The 20,804-nt window shown below is 45.8% G+C and overlaps 2 protein-coding genes across 4 annotated transcripts in view; one reads left to right on the forward strand and one right to left on the reverse strand.

Annotated features, from left to right (window-relative positions):
• LOC106583542 (sodium- and chloride-dependent GABA transporter 2) overlaps window positions 1-20,804 on the reverse strand; it is a 56,838-nt gene that overhangs the window by 27,992 nt on the left and 8,042 nt on the right. The gene's annotated exons all lie outside the window — the stretch shown is intronic.
• slc6a22.2 (solute carrier family 6 member 22, tandem duplicate 2) overlaps window positions 13,905-20,804 on the forward strand; it is a 34,388-nt gene continuing 27,488 nt past the window's right edge. Inside the window, exon 1 of the mRNA XM_045705571.2 lies at window positions 13,905-14,041. The gene's annotated coding sequence lies outside the window, so the exon portion shown is untranslated. The remainder of the gene's footprint in view (window positions 14,042-20,804) is intronic.

Below are 20,804 nucleotides of genomic sequence, written 5' to 3' on the forward strand. Positions count from 1 at the left end.
ATTTCATAGTGTTGATGTCTTCACTATTATTCTACAATGTAGAAAATAGTAAAATAAAGAAAAACCCTTGAATGAGTAGGTGTGTCCAAACTTTTGACTTGTACTGTGTATATTTTTTTAATCAGCTGTTTTGATTTGGATAATATTGAGTTTTATTTAATATTTCTGGTGGTTTTGACCCACAGATTTGCAGATAGACTATACACTTGTCACGACTTCCGCCGAAGTTGGTCCCTCTCCTTGTTCGGGCGGTGTCCGGCGGTCGTCGTCACCGGTTTTCTAGTTGCCACCGATTCACGTTTTCTTTTTCCAATTGTTTTGTCTTCATTGTACACACCTGATTTCCATTTCATAATTATTGTTCCCTATTTAACCCTCTGGTTTCCCCATTGGTTTTGTGCGTGTTTGCTCTGTGTTAAGCTGTCGCGCTTATTTTGTGAGCTGAGTTAGTTTCCCTGCGTGGAATATTTTGTTGTATTGTTGAGTAAAGACCTTTATTACTCATTCTCGGTGTCCTGCGCCTGACTCCGTCCCACCTGCTGCACATTGACAACACTTAGAAAAAAAGTGCTATCTAGAACCTAAAATGGTTATTTGGTGTCCCTATTGGAGAACCCTTTGAAGAACCATTTTTGGTTCCAGGTTGATCCCTTTTTAGTTCCAGGGAGAACTATTTTCAGTTCCATGTAGAACCTTTTACACAAATGGTTCTACATGGAACCCAAAATAGTTATTCCTGTAACCAAAACAGGTTCTACCTGGAACCTATGGGGACAGCCGAATAACCCTTTTGGAACCCTTTTTTTCTAACACTGTATGGGTCAAACTGCTCCATTATCCACATTATTTATTCATCCTTAAGTCTATTAATGGACCCAAGCATCAATCTAAGTAACAACAAAGAAATCCCAATCAAAATCTGTCAGTTTAAGCTAGAGATAAGTTTTATGGTTTACATTAGCCTTCCGCATCTGCATTGGAAGATGGCCGAGCTACAGCGATGTTTGTCAGACCATGAGACATCCCGAAAAATTGGTCTTCTCACAAAAGCGTAAACTGCTCCATTATCCACATGATTTATTAAGGTTGTGAATGGCTTTGTTTTACCATATTTTGGTGGGAGAGTTGAAAGGTCAGTGATGAAACGTCACAACCCGTAAACTCGGATATCGTCATTCTGATTATTCAAGTTTCCCACTTGGAACTCCAACTTGGAAGGCCATTCTAGTGTTTTTTCTCCTAACTCGGATCTCCCTTTGAACACACCATTACTTTCAACAGTTTGACCTGTCAAACAATCAATGTGGGTGTGGTTGTTAGGGAAGGGGGCATGATGTTTGTGAATCACAGAGTTAGTTGCGTTTCAGACTCACATATACTGTATTTGTTGTGAATTGTTAGATATTACTGCACTATATTGGAGCTAGGAACACAAGCATTTTGCTACACCCTCAATAACATCTGCTAAATATGTTTATGCGACCAATACAATTTGATTTGATTTGACTTTCTGCAACAAAATGTGTGAGCAACCGAAGTGGTCCTGAGAATCATCATCCTAAACACCCAAAACAACATGCAGGGAACATTTCCACAAGACTCTCATGAAGTTATAGTGCAATGTTATGACATGATTGTTCAAATAACGTTTCCTAAACAAACATCAGCAAAAATAATGTTTGGTTCTGAGAAAACATGAATGGAATGTTTTGCTAATGTTAATATCAAAATCAAATCTATTTATATAGCCCTTCTTACATCAGCTGATATCTCAAAGTGCTGTACAGAAACCCAGCCTAAAACCCCAAACAGTAAGCAATGCAGGTGTAGAAGCACGGTGGCTAGGAAAAACTCCCTAGAAAGGCCAAAACCTAGGAAGAAACCTAGAGAGGAACCAGGCTATGAGGGGTGGTCAGTCCTCTTCTGGCTGTGCTGGCTAGAGATAGAGACATTATCTCAAACACCCATGACAACAAACAAAGTCTGACATTATTGTCATGATGTTCCAGTGACATTCTCAGAACATACTGCAGCAATGAAATGTGTGAGCAATTCAAGTTATTCTGAGAAAACATTCATGGAATATTCGGCTAATGTTGATGGGCACCTATAACAACAAACATTCCTGCAAGACTTAAAGTTTTTCTGTAATGTTATGACATGATGTTCCAATAATTGTTCTAAGAAAATACTTCAATGAAATGGAAGTGGTTATGAAAACATTACTGCAACGTTCTGCTAGTATTGCTGTGTAATATTATATGAAGTTGCCAAACTTCAAACAAATGACATTTCTATCTTCATACGTAATTATATTTTATTAGGTTATTGCCCAAATGTAGTTTTTTTTAAAGGAGATTAGACCCTGTGACCTACTACTTTCCACTTCTGTACTAAGCCTGCTACAACACAGGGATTTAGAGCTGAGCACATTCATCATTCTTTCCATATACTGTATAAAGTTGTACAGTCTAAGAATGTCAAGTCTCAGTATTTCCCTTTGCAGAAGTGAGGATATCAAATCTAGAGAAAAAAGTAATTGTTAACTCATAAATATTCGCTCTTACTTTCAAATCCCAATTTTTTCATTGCGTTTCCCTTTGCACAAAAAACAAAGTTTCAAACGATGGCTATATATATGTTTTGTAGATATGCACATCTTTTGACTCCTCAACAGTAGTCTGTCAGGCAATTAAAATTACATTATGATTATTATGGCCAGTCATAATGTACGCCAGAATGTGATCTTTGTCTAGCTAATTTGTCACAGTAGCTGGACAAAGATCCAATATAAAGATAAAGATCCAATATAAAGATAAAGGTTTGGTGAATGTCCACTCAATGTTATTCTGCTCCCAAATATAATGTTGTATATAAATATTGGAACCATCTTACAGATCACTTTCACACTTCTCCAGAAGTTTTAATACAAGTCAACAAAAACAAGCAATCGGTTTGTTTTGTGCAACAACAAATAAATGTAAAACGTACTGATATAAAATCACCAGCATAAAAAAGACAATGCACATTGCTGTTGAACCAGCCTTTTATAGTATGCCTATGGGAAGTGTAGCCTATCGGGGGTTTGTGTTTTAAAATTATGAAATGGAAAACAAACCAATGTTATAGGAAAATAACTTCTAAGTAGGAGGTTCACTGGTATTAGGATCTCATCTCTCATTTCATGATGGGCATGGACACATGTAGCCAACATCATGGAGGGGGTTTTACGTACGTCCAAAATGGGAGTTGCATGGCTAAATAAAAAAGGGAATGTCAGTTCACTGTTTTGCTCCACTCAAACTTAATATTTTAATAACGCTTTGGTGATTAAGATTAATTTCCAAGTGGTCTCATGAGCCAAACCCATTATTACTGGTCTAGTCAGGCCTAGTTGATTACATTGGGCAAGAAAAAGGAAAACAGCCTTCATTGAGGCTATGCTTGGTTTTTCTTTGGGATTGATGTACCGCTAGCGTGCCACTACGACAACATCTGGTGAAATTGCAGAGCTCGAAATTGAAAATACAAAAATCATAATATTAAACATTCATGAAAATACAAGTGTCTTACATTGTTTAAAAACTTCTTGTTAATCCAACCGCGTTGTCAGATTTCATAAAGGCTTTACAGCGAAAGCATATCTGAGGACAGCGCCCAACATCAAAATACTTTTCCAAACCAGCACAGGCATCACAAAATCCCAAATAGCGATAAAATAAATCCCTTATCATTGAAGATCTTCCTCTGTTTGCAAATCCAAGGGTCCCAGCTACACAATGAATGGTTGTTTTGTTCGATAAAGTCCCTCTTTATATCCAAAAAAGTCTGTTTAGTTGGCAGCATTGATTTCAGTAATCCACTCGTTCAACATGCATACAAACGAATCCAAAAAGTTACTGGTAAAGTTCGTCCAAACAAGTCAAACGATGTTTCTAATTAATCCTCAGGTACTCTATCTAAATAAACGATACCATTTAAGACGGAGAATAGTATGTTCAATTGGGAAGATAAATAACGAAGAGCACGCACCTAATTCACACACGCAACAAGACAAATTTTCCAATGAGGGACACCTTGTTTCCCCTGTCCAGAAGCTGTCCGTGTTTGGTTTCATGTCCTTTGTTTATTAAATGTTCACACCCTATACTTGCTTCTCATCTCCCAGCCTCTGTCCTCACAGAATGCTGACACCAATATTGGAAGCATCAGGGAGTTTTGTTTTTTGTTTTCGTTGGTGACGTCGGGTACGGGTCCTGCTGCCTAATGAACTGGGGGTGCCTCAGCTGGCTCATCAGGCTTCCACGCCTTAGCTGGCTCAAGAGGTTTCCTTGCCTCGGTTGGCTAGGAAGGCTCCCACCCCACGTCATGTCTCAGACTGCTTGTCGGGCTTCCACTCCTCAGCCGGCTCGTCAGGCTCCCACACCTCAGCGGACTTCCATGCCTCAGCCGGCCTGTCAGGCTCACCCAGGTGGGATGCTGGGTGGCACAGCTGGGGGGGGGGGGGGGGGGGGTACTGTCACACCTGCTCCTGATGGGCGCCAGGCTGCCCATTATTTCGCATACCTGTCAGCACCATTACGTGCATCAGCGCATCATTGGACTCACCTGGACTCACTTTTTTGATTGCCCCCTCTATATCTGTCTGTTCCTCAGTTTGATCCCTGTGTCATCATTAATGTCGTTTTGTTTCCCCTGTCCAGACGCTGTCCGTGTTTTGTTTCATGTCCGTTGTTTATTAAATGTTCACTCCCTGTATTTGCTTCCCGTCTCCTAGTGTCTGTCCTCACAGAGCCTGGCGTTTGGGCTGGAAAATGCCACTATGACAGTTTTTACATGACGAAATTACAAACTAACGTGCGTTTGACACTAGTCAAAACTAGAGCCCTAAATGCATAAACAATTTAGTATTTGTGTTAGCACCACAGGGATGAGACTATGGATTAATTCCAGCGATAAAACTCCAAAAGGTCCCCGTTTCGATTCCACTTGCAGCTAGCAACAAAAAGGTAAAACTATGTTTGCAGAATATTAATCTAATAAAATGTAATGAGATTACAAAAAAATGCTGTGTATTTTTACATCAACTGTTGTACAACTGTAACGTCTTGTCTGTAGTGTGGCGGAAAGAAGCGCAGGAAGCAGCGAACACTGTGTGGTAATTTTAATAAAACCACCTGTACAAAATAAAAGGTCTCCCAACAACAGGGAAAAATACAATTGACAAGCACAGTCGAACAAACGCAGTCGACACACAGAAAAACAATCCCGCACAATAGGGTGCGGGCCAGCTGAACTAAATAGCCCTCTTAATTGCCTAACTCAGGGCAGGTGAGAAAACAAAAAAAGGGAAAAACAAAAAGGGAATCGGTGGTAGCTAATAGGCCGGTGACGACGACCGCCGAGCGCCACCCGAGCAGGAGGGGGCGCCACCGTCGGTAGGAATCGTGACAGTACCCCCCTCCTGACGCGCGGCCCCTGCAGCGCGCCGACACCGGCCTCGAGGCCGACCCGGAGGACGAGGCGCAGGGCGATCCGGACGGAGGCGGTGGAACTCCTTCAACATGGATGGGTCCAAGACGTCCTCCGCCGGCACCCAGCACCTCTCCTCTGGACCGTACCCCTCCCAGTCCACGAGGTACTGCAGGCCCCCCGCCCGGCGTCTCGAGTCCAGAATGGCCCTTACGCTGTACGCCGGGGACCCCCGATGTTCAGGGGGGGTGGAGGGACCTCCGGCACCTCATCTTCTTGTAGGGGACCAGCTACCACCGGCCTGAGGAGAGACACATGAAATGAGGGGTTAATACGGTAATAGGAAGGGAGTTGCAACCGATAACACACCTCGTTTATCCTCCTCAGGACTTTGAAGGGCCCCACACACTGCGGCCCCAGCTTCCGGCAGGGCACGCGGAGAGACAGGTTCCGGGTCGAGAGCCAGACCCTGTCACCCGGTGCGAACACCGGCGCCTCACTGCGGTGGCGGTCAGCACTCCTTTTCTGCCTAGCACTGGCCTCCTTCAGTGAGTCCTGTACTGCTTTCCAGGTCTCCTTGGAGTGCTGAACCCAGTCCTCCACCGCAGGAGCCTCGGTCTGGCTCTGGTGCCATGGGGCCAGGACCGGCTGGTACCCTAGCACACACTGGAAGGGTGACATGTTAGTAGAGGAGTGGCGAAGTGAGTTCTGGGCTAACTCTGCCCAAGGAATATACCTCGCCCACTCCCCTGGCCGGTCCCGGCAATACGACCTCAGGAACCTGCCCACCTCCTGGTTCACCCTCTCTGCCTGCCCATTGCTCTCGGGGTGATAACCGGAGGTTAAACTGACCGAGACTCCCAGCCGCTCCATAAACGCCTTCCAGACCCTGGATGTGAACTGGGAACCCCGATCAGAGACAATATCCTCCGGCACCCGTAGTGCCGGAAGACGTGGGTAAATAGGGCCTCCGCAGTCTGCAGGGCCGTAGGGAGACCGGGCAAGGGGAGGAGACGGCAGGACTTAGAAAACCGATCCACAACCACCAGAATTGCAGTGTTCCCCTGAGAGGGGGGAAGATCTGTCAGGAAGTCGATAGACAGGTGCGACCATGGCCGTTGCGGAACGGGGAGGGGCTGCCTAGGAGCCTTACTCTGGGCACACACCGAACAGGAAGAGACATATGACCTCACGTCCTTAGCCAAGGTGGGCCACCAATACTTCCCCTTAGACTCCGCACTGTCCTCTCTACACCAGGATGACCCGCCGCAGGTAGCGTGTGCGCCCACCGAATCAACCGATCGCGAACATCGAGCGGCACATACATGCGCCCCACGGGCACCTGCGCAGGCGCAGGTTCCAACACCAGTGCCCGCTCGATGTCCGCGTCCACCTCCCACACCACTGATGCCACCAGCCTAGACGCTGGAATGATGGGAGTTGGATCGATGGGGCGGTCATCCGTGTCATACAGACGGGACAGCGTGTCAGCTTTAGTAATAAGGGAACCCGGTCTATATGAGATGGTAAACCTAAACCGGGCGAAGAACATGGCCCACCTTGCCTGACGTGGATTCAGTCTCCTCGCTGCCCGGATGTACTCCAGGTTTCGGTGGTCGGTCCAGATGAGAAAGGGGTGCTTAGCCCCCCCAAGCCAGTGTCGCCACACCCTCAAGGCTTTGACTACCGCTAGCAACTCCCTGTCCCCCACATCGTAGTTACGCTCCGCCGAACTGAGCTTCCCTGAGAAGAAAGCGCAGGGGCGGAGTTTCAGTGGCGCACCCGAGCGCTGTGATAGCACGGCACCCACCCCAGCCTCGGATGCGTCCACCTCTACTACGAACGCTAAAGACGGGTCCGGGTGCGCCAACACGGGCGCGTCGGTGAACAGTGTCTTCAACTTCTTGAAGGCTCCGTCCGCCTCCGTCGACCATCTCAAACGCGCCGGCCCCCCCTTCAGCAGTGAAGTAATGGGAGCCGCTACCTGGCCAAACCCCCGGATAAACCTCCGGTAGTAGTTGGCAAAGCCCAAGAACCGCTGCACTTCCTTCACCGTGGTTGGAGTCGGCCAATTACGCACGGCCTTAACGCGGTCACACTCCATCACCACCCCCATTGTGGAAATGCGATAACCCAGAAAGGAGACGGCTCGTTTGAAAAACTCACACTTCTCAGCCTTAACGTATAGGTCATGCTCCAGCAGTCTACCAAGCACCTTGCGCACAAGGGACACATGCGCGGAGCGGGTGGCGGAATATATCAGAATGTCATCGATATAGACAATCACGCCCTGCCCGTGCAGGTCCCTGAGATTCTCGTCAACAAAGGATTGAAAGACGGCTGGAGCATTTTTCAACCCATACGGCATGACGAGGTACTCATAATGGCCTGATGTGGTACTAAAGGCGGTTTTCCACTCATCTCCCTTCTTGATACGCACCAGGTTATACGCGCTCCTGAGATCCAATTTTGTGAAGAACTGTGCTCCGTGAAATGATTCCACCGCCGTAGCGATAAGAGGTAGTGGGTAACTAAACCCCACCGTGATCGCGTTTAGACCTCTATAATCAATGCACGGATGCAGACCTCCCTCCTTTTTCTTCACAAAAAAGAAACTCGAGGAAGCGGGTGAGATGGAGGGCCGAATGTACCCCTGTCCCAAGGATTCCGTGACGTATGTCTCCATAGCCGCCGTCTCCTCTTGTGACAAGGGGTACACGTGACTCCTGGGAAGCGCAGCGTTAACCTGGAGATCTATCGCACAATCCCCTTGTCGATGAGGTGGTAATTTAGTCACTCTCTTTTTACAAAAAGCGATCGCCAAATCGGCGTATTCAGGGGAATGCGCACGGTGGACACCTGGTCTGGACTCTCCACCGACGTGGCACCTATGGAAACTCCTAGACACCTCCCTGAACACTCCTCCGACCACCCCTGGAGAACCCCCTGTTTCCATGAAATGAGGGGATTGTGACCAGCCAGCCAGGGGACTCCCAGCACCACCGGAAACACAGGTGAATCAATAAGAAAAAAGTTAATGCTTTCCTTATGATTCCCCAGCGTTACCATGTCCAGCGGCACCGTAGACTCCCTGACTAGCCCTGACCCTAATGGTCGGCTATCTAAGGAGTGCACGGGGAAGGGGGAAATCTATCGGCACCCGTGGAATGCCCAGCTTAATGGCAAGTCCACGGTCCATAAAGTTCACAGCTGCGCCTGAATCGACTAGCGCCCTATGCTGGGAAGAGGGAAAATTTTTTGAAAATGAAACAGGCAAAAACACATGACCAACAGGGGGTTCTGGGCGAATCTGGTGCTGACTCACCTGAGGTGACCGAGAAGTGTTCTGCCTGCCTTCTCGACTCCCAGACTGGCTCCTCCAGCACCGGTCGGCCGTGTGTCCTCTCCGACCACAGCTGGTGCAGGAGGAGCCACCTCCTCCAGTGCCCCTTGGCACGCCCCCCCCCTACCTCCATAGGGGTAGGGGCGGGGGTGCACGGGGGTGGAACGGGCAGGACCCTCTCCGAACGCCCGCGGGCAGCCAGCAAATTGTCCAACCGTATGGACATATCAATGAGTTCGTCCAGGGATAGATTGGTGTCCCTACAGGCCAGCTCCCTGCGGACGTCCGCCCGGAGACTACACCGGTAGTGGTCTATGAGGGCCCTGTCATTCCACCCCGCTCCAGCAGCCAAGGTGCTAAACTCCAGCGCGAAGTCTTGAGCGCTCCTCGTCTCCTGCCTGAGGTGGAACAGCCGTTCACTCTGGTTAGTGGTCCCTCGCCGAGTCTGGAGCGTTCCAGACCGCATTAGCCCACTCCAGAGCTCGGCCCGTCAGGCAGGAAACGAGGGCACTCACGCTCTCCTCTCCTGTAGAAGCAGGTCTGACGGTGGCCAGGTACAACTCTAACTGGAGAAGAAACCCCTTGCACCCAGCCGCCGTCCCATCGTACTCCCTCGGGAGTGCCAGGCGAAGCGCGCCAGAGCCAGACGTCGTAGGAGGAGGAGATGGTTTTATCGGGGGGGGTGTAGGTGGAGAGAGGATACCACTCCTCTCCCATCGGTCCATCCTCTCCATCATCTGGTCCATGGCGGACCCGATGCGATGCAGGACCGATGTATTATGCAGGACACGTTCCTCCATCGAGGGTAGTGGAGTGCCCGCTGCTCCCGCTGATTCCATGCTCCTTGTGGTGCGGGATTCTGTAACGTCTTGTCTGTAGTGTGGCGGAAAGAAGCGCAGGAAGCAGCGAACACTGTGTGGTAATTTTAATAAAACCACCTGTACAAAATAAAAGGTCTCCCAACAACAGGGAAAAATACAATTGACAAGCACAGTTGAACAAACGCAGTCGACACACAGAAAAACAATCCCGCACAATAGGGTGCGGGCCAGCTGAACTAAATAGCCCTCTTAATTGCCTAACTCAGGGCAGGTGAGAAAACAAAAAAAGGGAAAAACAAAAAGGGAATCGGTGGTAGCTAATAGGCCGGTGACGACGACCGCCGAGCGCCACCCGAGCAGGAGGGGGCGCCACCGTCGGTAGGAATCGTGACAACAACAAAATTCCTCAACAGTAAGATGGCACGAATACATAAAAGAAACCTCAATGAACAGTTTAACCTATTTTTATCATTCTATGAACATAGGACTAATATTCTAACATTGAGGGAATGCTTGGTAAAACCTAAATATAATATTTTGGTTATCTTTAAAGCAGAGGTGTCAAACTCATTCCATGGAGTGCCTAGTATCTGCAGGTTTTTGTTTTTTTCCTTTCAATTAAGCCCTAGACAGCCAGGTGTGGGGAATTTCTTACTTCTTACTTCGTAAATTAAGTGGCAGCTGCTTTCAGATGCAGTTTATCATATCGCACTGCGCTTTATTACGAGCCACAATTTTAGTACTCGTCACTGAATTCTACCAGAATGTTCGGTTGGCCCTCTTCAATGTCATGTTGGTTATTATATTGCTATGTTTCCTTTCTAAAGCCCTTTTACAAAAAGTCCCACTGTACCTAACATCATTACTAAACTTTAGACATACGAGTTATTATTATAATTTTGGGGGGGACATACGAGTTACCACATCCAGTCTCAGGGATGGCTAACTCTGGAAAATCCTTTTGGTCTCTACTGAGTTAGGTAAATCAGCTTTGAGTTTTCTAGCACTTTATTTGTGTAACAATCTTACACACCCAAAACAACATGCAGGGAACATTCCCACAAGACTCTCAAAGTTATATTGTCATGTTATGACATGATTGTTTAAATAATTTTCCTGAACAAACATCAGATTATGTCTGGATGGGAACATTCCAGTAATGTTTGGTTCTGAGAAAACATTACTGAAAGTATTGCTGTGTAATATTATATGAAGCTGCCAAACTTTTAAACTTAGCCTACAAATGGCATTTTAATCTTCTTGCATAATTATATTTTATTAGGGTATTGTCCAAATGTAGTTAACTTTGTAAAGATCATCAAAGAGATTTGAACCTGGGAACTACCACTTTCCACTTCTGTACTAAACCCGCTATGCCACTGGGATTTAGAGCTGAGCACATTCATCATTCTTTACATATACTGTACAAGTCATACAGTCTAAGAATTTCAAGTCTTAGTATTTGCGTTTGGACATAAGAGGATATCAAATCGAGAGAAAAAAGTAATTGTTAACTCTTAAGTATCCTCTCAATTTCAAATCCCAATCCCAATTGCATTTCCCTTTGCACTAAAATTAAGTTTCATATCTTTTAGTAGATATGCACATATATTTACAGCTCACCAATAATCAGTCAGGCAATAATTTAACATTATTATGATTCTAAAATGAAGTTCGCAAGTAAAATTAAAGTCAAAACATCTGAAACTTACAGTATATAAAGATTTTGGTAGAGTAAGAAGGGGACACTTATTTTTCTTGATTTAGTTATCCTATCTCTGCAAAGCCAAAGACTGTATCCTGGAAATCAGACTAAATGTACAAACAGTTTAGTATGTGTGTTAGTCCCATCCCTGTGGTGCTGTGTATTAATTCCAGAGATAATACTCCAAAGGCCACAGGTTTGATCCCCGGTTGCGGTTATCAACAAAAAAAGGTGAAACTCTGCAGAATAACAGCACTTACAGTTGACCGGGGAAGCTCTAGCAGGACATACATTTGGCACTGACCTTTTGGAAAGGTGGCGTCCTATGATGGTGCCGCGTTCTTCAGTAAGGCCTACTGCCAATGTTTGTCTATGGAGATTGCATGGCTGTGTGCTCGATTTTATACACCTGTTAGCAACGGGTGTGACTGAAATAGCCGGATCCACATACTTTTGTATATATAGTGTATGTCAAGAGCTCCTCCAGTTTATGCTCCGGGCGCTGAAAGAACCGGGTATGCAGTATAACATGGAGATAACCTGTCAGTAACGGTTATACAACCTTGGCATTCAAAAGCATCATATTAGGTGCACTTCCAGAAGGACTTGTTTGCAGTCTGTCGGTGTGGCATTCATGTGGCAGGATATTTTTTGTAAGAATAATGAATGCTGAGAGTAGCAATGCAGTATCTTTTTAAGTAGAATATTTTGATTATTAGCATATGAACGACTTGCAATTCAATTGCTGGAGTATTGAAGCCATCCATCCAGCCCATGTATTCAGATCCGGCAGTTCAAAGAAGATTCAAAGGTAATCAATTGGGCCTAGTTATTGTTCATTAGCAGCATTCATTCTCTTAAAATAGCCTATACTCTTCTTGTGCAATGTACTGTACAGCCCCTACTGTACTGTTTGTCTGTCTGGACTGTCTGCTTGTCTTGGTGCGAATGTTAAGTTAATAAAATAGTCTTCTTTAGATTGTGTGTATTTTACATTGAAGTATGACCTAAAACTAGAACCATCTTTTGGGCATCATGGGAATGCAACATTTTAATAAATTCTTATAAAATGTTACTTTTCCAAAATCGTGTGACATAAAACACTTTTTCGTTCCCTGTATTAATGGCAGTGTTTGCCTATCAATATAATAAGCATGTACAGTATCTGTTAAAGTAAACATTGAACAATCATCAGCTGATTCAGTATTTTTTTCTCTCCAAGTGACAGTAAAGTGAACAGCTGTGATATCACCTGAGGTTTCTCTAGAATGTTGACATCGCATACGTTACGAATAGGATAGTGCAAACTATACAGGCAAAAATGTAGACCTATAGAATTTTTACAGGAGGTTCAAAATTTAAAAAGCTTTACTTCCTTGTAATTAATTTCATTCAATGGCTCCACCCGAGTGTCTTCTCCAGCCAGGGGTGCAAAATATTTTGCTTGTCCATTCCTTGTGCGCCTTTCCAGGGTGCTGTTGGAGAGACTCATCGCTGCAGCGCTCCACCAACATTCCGTCAAAAACATCAGCAAACATAAATCATGCAGTGGCGACCCGTCATTCAGGGCAGGTGGGGCAGAGCCTGTTTTGCATGTTCTTTTGGCATTAATAGTGTCACATATCAGTTTGCAAACGATGTAAAAAAAATTAAAATAATAATTGAGTTAATAAAGCCGCATTCAAACATGGTCTCTTTTTTGCTTTCTTGAATAAGGCTGCTTCAAAATACAGCTCAGTTCTTTCTGTGGTTGTGGGTCAGCCAGCAGAAAATACTGAGTGTAGGGGTTAGTAATGTTCTTTAGTTGTGCCTTGATTGGCTCAGTGTTCTGTCAAGAGTAGAGCTCGAAAATTGAAGTTACATTAGAAGTGCCCATCCAAGAAGGCTCAAGGTCATTGGCCACAGATAAAATGACGTCAAATCACGTTATACCTACAGTAGCTTTGATTGGATCTTAGCTTGCAGTCATCATCATTAATAACGTCGACAATCTATAGGCAAATCCTTTTTAATCCTTGTCATATGAAGATAAATAATGAAGAGAAATTATGGATAAAATGTATCGGTTTTAACCCCGAACTGGGAAATCTGACTTCAGTGAATTCAAGACAATGAGGAACCTGGGAAAAACGGCCATTGGCCATAAACATTATACAACAAGTTGGAAAATGCAAATTCAACAATGAGTGGTTCTGAAGGAATCATTGGTTAACTGCAAGCAAAGCAATCACTAATCTGCTAGTCAGTGGAGTGGGTGTGTGGTCCAAAGTCTGGGTTTAACGGTCTCTTTTCCAAGCTTAAAATGATAAACATTCAACATTGGCCATGTTATCAATCCAGCATGATTTCTGCCACGCTCAAAACAACTGTTAACTTGGAACTGGGATATCTGACTTCAGTGAGTTCAAGACAACTGGGAATCTGGGAAAAAAATGAGCTCCGACTGGGAAAATACGTTTTGAACAGTCATTCAACTTGGAATTGTAAGTCGGGAACACAGGCTTCTTTCTAGAGCTACAACTTGAAGATCACTGACATCATCATGATTAGACCATGTTTTTTCCCCCCAAGTTCCAAGTTGTCTTGAAAGCACCATAAATCCAGAGAATGCCAGATTTTGATGACAAAGTTTGATGATAAAATTTCCCCACGAAGGACCACTGCACCACCTTCCTGTTCAAGTGAGCACAGCACAACAATGTGAGTCCAAAAATGTCTTGTATGCTGTTGCATAAATTATGTAATATGCCAGGGAGCTACACTATCGTTCAAAAGTTTGGCGTCACTTAGAAATGTCCTTGTTTTTGAAAGAAAAGCAAATTTTTTGTCCATTAAAATAACATCAAATTGATCAGAAATACAGTGTAAACATTGTTAATGTTGTAAATGACTATTGTAGCTGGAAACGGCATCATTTTTTATGGGCTATCTACATAGGCGTACAGAAGCCCATTATCAGCAACCATCACTCCCGTGTTCCAATGGCACGTTGTGTTAGCTAATCCAAGTTGATCATTTTAAAAGGCTAATTGATCATTAGAAAACCCTTTTGCAATTATGTTTGCACAGATAAAAACCGTTGTTCTGATGAAAGACGCAATAAAACTGGCCTTCTTTAGACGAGTTGAGTATCTGGAGCATCAGCATTTGTGGGTTCGATTACGGGGTCAAAATGGCCAGAAACAAATAACTTTCTTCTGAAACTCGTCAGTCTATTCTTGTTCTGAGAATTGAAGGCTATTCCATGTGAGAATTTCCAAGAAACTGAAAATCTGGTACAACTCTGTGTACTACTCCCTTCACAGAACAGCACAAACTGGATCTAACCAGAATAGAAAGAGGAGTGGGAGGCCCCGGTGCACAACTGAGCAAGAGGACAAGTACATTAGTGTCTAGTTTGAGAAACAGACGCCTCACAAGTCCTCAACTGGCAGTTTCATCAAATAGTACCCACAAAACACCAGTCTCAACGACCCACCAATCCTGAAGAAGTTAAATATCCCAATTTTAAGGCAATGCAATGGCAAATTTTCCAAATGGTGCGCATTCATAAAATTCCATTGCTGTCCAACATGGTAGGCTACACCCCAGTAAACTGACTTATTTTGGACATCTTTTTTTGGTCCTGTCTGGACATCTTTTTGTTGTTGTTGTGTTTTACAAAACGGTAGGTTTACCACATACACTATATATACACAAAAGTATGTGGACACCCATTCAAATTTGTGAATTCGGCTATTTCAGCCACATCTGTTGCTGACAGGTGTATAAAATTGAGCACTTAGCCATGCAATCTCCATAGGTAAAACCTTGCAGTAGAATGGCTTTACTGAAGAGATCAGTGAATTTCAACATGGCATCGTCATAGGATACCACCTTTCCAACAAGTCAGTTCGTCAAATGTCTGCCCTGCTAGAGCTGCCCCAGTCAACAAAGGCTCAGCCCCAAAGTGGCAGGCCACACAAGCTCAGAGAACGGGATCACCGAGTACTGAGGAAATTGTCTGTCCTTGTTTGTAACACTCACTCCCCAGTTCCAAACTGCTTCTGGAAGCAACGTCAGCACAAGAACTGTTTGACGAGCTTCATGAAATGGGGTCCATGGCTGAGCAGCCACCGAGTGGTGTAAAGCTCACCGCCATTGGACTCTGGACCAGTGGAAATATATTCTCTGGAGGGGTGAATTACGCTCAACCATCTGGCAGTACAACGGACTAATCTGGTATTTACATTTACGTCATTTAGCAGACGCTCTTATCCAGAGCGACTTACAAATTGGTGCATTCACCTTAAGATATCCAGTGGAACAACCACTTTACAATAGTACATATATATCTCTTCTTTTTTTTGGGGGGGGGGTTAGAAGTATTACTATATCCTATCCCAGGTATTCCTTAAAGAGGTGGGGTTTCAGGTGTCTACGGAAGGTGGTGATTGACTCCGCTATCCTGGCGTCGTGAGGGAGCTTGTTCCACCATTGGGGTGCCAGAGCAGCGAACAGTTTTGACTGGGCTGAGTGGGAACTGTGCTTCTGCAGAGGTAGGGGGGCCAGCAGGCCAGAGGTGGATGAACGCAGTACCCTTGTTTGGGTGTATGGCCTGATCAGAGCCTGAAGGTACGGAGGTGCCGTTCCCCTCACAGCTCCGTAGGCAAGCACCATGGTCTTGTAGCAGATGCGAGCTTCAACTGGAAGCCAGTGGAGTGTGCGGAGGAGCGGGGTGACGTGAGAGAACTTGGAAAGGTTGAACACCAGACGGGCTGCGGCGTTCTGGATGAGTTGTAGGGGTTTAATGGCACAGGCAGGGAGCCCCGCCAACAGGGAGTTGCAGTAATCCAGACGGGAGATGACAAGTGTCTGGATTAGGACCTGCGCCGCTTCCTGTGTAAGGCATGGTCGTACTCTGCGAATGTTTTATAGCATGAACCTACAGGATCGGGTCACCGCCTTGATGTTAGCGGAGAACGACAGGGTGTTGTCCAGGGTCACGCCGAGGCTCTTAGCACTCTGGGAGGAGGACACAATGGAGTTGTCCACCGTGATGGCGAGATCATGGAAAGGGCAGTCCTTCCCCGGGAGGAAGAGCAGCTCCGTCTTGCCGAGGTTCAGCTTGAGGTGGTGATCCATCATCCACACTGATATGTCTGCCAGACATGCAGAGATGCGATTCGCCACCTGGTTATCAGAAGGGGGAAAGGAGAAGATTAATTTTGTGTCGTCTGCCTAGCAATGATAGGAGAGACCATGTGAGGATATGACAGAGCCAAGTGACTTGGTGTATAGCGAGAATAGGAGAGGGCCTAGAACTGAGCCCTGGGGGACACCAGTGGTGAGAGCACGTGGTGCGGAGACGGATTCTCGCCACGCCACCTGGTGGGAGCGACCTGTCAGGTAGGACGCAATCCAAGAGTGAGCCGCGCCGGAGATACCCAACTCGGAGAGGGTGGAGAGGAGGATCTGATGGTTCACAGTATCAAAGGCAGCAGATAGGTCTAGAAGGATGAGAGCAGAGGAGAGAGAGTTAGCTTTAGCAGTGCGGAGAGCCTCCGTGACACAGAGAAGAGCAGTCTCAGTTGAATGACCAGCCTTGAAACCTGACTGATTTGGATCGAGAAGGTCATTCTGAGAGAGATAGCAAAAGAGCTGGCCAAGGACGGCACGTTCAAGAGTTTTGGAGAGAAAAGAAAGAAGGGATACTGGTCTGTAGTTGTTGACATCGGAGGGATCGAGTGTAGGTTTTTTGAGAAGGGGTGCAACTCTCGCTCTCTTGAAGACGGAAGGGACGTAGCCAGCGGTCAAGGACGAGTTGATGAGCGAGGTGAGGTAAGGGAGAAGGTCTCCGGAAATGGTCTGGAGAAGAGAGGAGGGAATAGGGTCAAGCGGGCAGGTTGTTGGGCGGCCGGCCGTCACAAGACGCAAGATTTCATCTGGAGAGAGAGGGGAGAAAGAGGTCAAAGCATAGGGTAGGGCAGTGTGAGCAGGACCAGTGGTGTCGTTTGACTTAACAAACGAGGATCGGATGTCGTCGACCTTCTTTTCAAAATGGTTGACGAAGTCATCCGCAGAGAGGGAGGAGGGGGGGGGGGAGGGGGAGGAGGATTCAGGAGGGACAAGGAGGCAAAGAGCTTCCTAGGGTTAGAGGCAGATGCTTGGAAGATAGAGTGGTAGAAAGTGGCTTTAGCAGCAGAAACAGAGGAGGAAAATGTAGAGAGGAGGGACTGAAAAGATGCCAGGTCCGCAGGGAGGCTAGTTTTCCTCCATTTCCGCTCGGCTGCCCAGAGCCCTGTTCTGTGAGCTCACAATGAGTCGTCAAGCCACGGAGCAGGAGGGGAGGACCGAGCCGGTCGGGAGGATAGGGGACATAGAGAGTCAAAGGATGCAGAAAGGGAGGAGAGGAGGGTTGAGGAGGCAGAATCAGGAGATTGGTTGGAGAAGGATTGAGCAGAGGGAAGAGATGATAGGATGGAAGAGGAGAGAGTAGCAGGAGAGAGAGCGAAGGTTGCGACGGCGCAATACCATCTGAGTAGGGCAGAGTGAGTAGTGTTGGAGGAGAGGGAGAGGGAAAAGGATACAAGGTAGTGATCGGAGACTTGGAGGGGAGTTGCAGTGAGATTAGTAGAAGAACAGCATCAAGTAAAGATGAGGTCAAGCGTATTGCCTGCCTTGTGAGTAGGGGGGGACGGTGAGAGGGTGAGGTCAAAAGAGGAGAGGAGTGGAAAGAAGGAGGCAGAGAGAAATGAGTCAAAGGTAGACGTAGGGAGGTTAAAGTCACCCAGAACTGTGAGGGGTGAGCCATCCTCAGGAAAGGAACTTGTCAAGGCGTCAAGCTCATTGATGAACTCTCCAAGGGAACCTGGAGGGCGATAAATGGTAAGGATGTTAAGCTTGAATGGGCTAGTGATTGTGACAGCATGGAATTCAAAGGAGGAGATAGACAGATGGGTCAGGGGAGAAAGAGAGAATGTCCACTTGGGAGAGATGAGGATTCCAGTCCCACCACCCCGCTGACCAGATGCTCTCGGGTATGCGAGAACACGTGGTCAGACGAGGAGAGAGCAGTAGCAGTGTTTTCTGTGGTAATCCATGTTTCCGTCAGCGCCAAGAAGTCGAGGGACTGGAGGGTAGCATAGGCTGATATGAACTCTGCCTTGTTGGCCGCAGACCGGGAGTTCCAGAGGCTGCCGGAGACCTGGAACTCCACGTGGGTCGTGCACGCTGGGACCACCAGGTTAGAGTGGCAGCGGCCACGCGATGTGAAGCGTTTGTATGGCCTGTGGAGAGAGGAGAGAACAGGGATAGACCGACACATAGTTGATAGGCTACAGGAGAGGCTACGCTAATGCAAAGGAGATTGGCATGAAAAATTAACTAAACAACTGGGGAAGCGAGAGAGCAGGGCCTCCCTCACTAACAATTCACTGAAACACTAAAACACTCAAATAAAACTTTTCTAGCTACCACTAGAAATTAAAATTGATGTAAACTACAGTGGTTCAATGTTTCCAGGAATAGGCTCAAACTTTGTTTATTCCGCTAGCTAACTTGGTACAGTATTCTTCCGTGAAAATCCACCTAGTGCACCGTCGTGTCCTATGACGCCGTAGCTAACTAGCTAACTAGCATGCTAGCATCCTATAACACACGGTTAGCACCAATACTTGGTAACAACAAGCTACCAATGGATCATTCGTGTCCGTGTCTAGTTCATAACGTAATTAAACGTTGGCTAGCTAACACAAAGTCAGTCCTGCTAGTTACACAAGTGGACTACACATCTCGAATGTTCAGAAAGTTACGCTTACGTTGCAAAAATCTTATTGACTAAAAATGATACAGCTAGCTGGTAGGGTTAGCTAGCTAGCAGTGGGCGCATTGTAGACTATGTTAGAAAATGAAGCTGGCTAGCTAACCTCGATCGTTACTCTGTACTACGCCTTTATCTTGATACAAAGACAACTATGTAGCTAGCTAACATTACACTAGTCAAATCGCTAAGTTGTAATGTATATAGTTTCTACAGTACTGCTAATTGGTAAAGTTGGCTTGCTAGCAGTGGCTGTGGTGTTATGGTGTTGACGCCGTTTCGGAAAACAGCGCGAACGAACGAATACAGCTGACTAGGTAACCTAGTTAGTTCCTCAGAACTACACCTTTATCCTTGATACAAAGACAGCAGATACAACTATGTAGCTAGCTAACAATACACTAATCAAATCGTTCCAATGTAATGTAATGAAATGTAATATTACCCGCGGAGCGAGGTGCAGCACGACCACTCACTCCAGCATCTGGAAGAGGTTTTGGCGGGGTCTTGTGTAGGGCGGCAGAAAGTTAAGGACGGCCCTGTTCCCCCTTAGTTAACACTATCAACGTTCCCTTTGCTGTGGGAATTGTGATCGAATCAATGCAATATTATCCACTTTTAATGCAACATAGTATGCAAAATGAACTATACAAGAGATTTTGTTGTAGGCAGAAAGCATCGGAGTAGGATTCTATTGCACGACTCAGCCCGTACTATACACAGACTGGTGCGGCATAACCAATCAGAGCTGCAGTAGGCCTATATGCAAATAGACCATTGCCATATATGGATCTGTGCCATTCACTTTGAACTGGACTGTGTTTACAGCGTGAGTGGTTCTGAGTAGATGCACTTGTTTTGAGATCAAAGCGTGAGCTGCATGTAGCCACCTGTGCACATTTGTTCATATCCGTTGCTAGTTAGTGAGTTATTAGTCCAGTTATAGATCATTTATAGTCAGTAATGGGGGAGTAATTTCTTCCTACAAAAAACATGTACATTTCTTGACATCTTTGAAAAGGGAGTTGGAAAATAGTTTTTTTTTGTCTTAAAGGAGCAGTGTTACGGTCTTGAATAAGCTAAGTAGCCAAAAGGCAGAAGGTATCATCATTTGTCTGATTCTCTATAATAATGGTATGGGAATAATAATGCATTTTATTTTCTAAAGTGTTTTTTTGTTGCATCAAACAACAACATTTTCAGTCATTTCCTTGTCTGAAGGACAAGTGGATGAACAGGTTAACTTGTTATGGATAGGGGGCAGTATTTTCTTGGCCTTCTTTGTCATCTCTATCCAAAACAAAGGATCTCTGCTGTAACGTGACACTTTAAGGCTCCCATAGGCTCCCAGAAGGCGCCAGAACATTGAATGATGACTTTGCAGCCCATGGCTGAAAAACAGTAGCGCATTTGGTAAGTGGTCGATCTGAGAACAATGAGACGGGTGCGCGCGTGCACATGAAGAGTCCATTTTAGATGATCAGTCTTTGAACGAAAACAACGACTCCCGGTCGGAATATTATCGCCATTTTACGAGAAAAATCGCATAAAAATTGATTTTAAACAGCGTTTGACATGCTTCGAAGTACGGTAATGGAATATTTTGAATTTTTTTGTTACGATACGCGTCCGCGCATCACCCTTCGTTACCCTTCGGATAGT

This window comes from Salmo salar, chromosome 22, assembly GCF_965601325.2.
Source record: "Salmo salar chromosome 22, fSalSal1, whole genome shotgun sequence".
Classification (NCBI taxonomy): domain Eukaryota; kingdom Metazoa; phylum Chordata; class Actinopteri; order Salmoniformes; family Salmonidae; genus Salmo; species Salmo salar.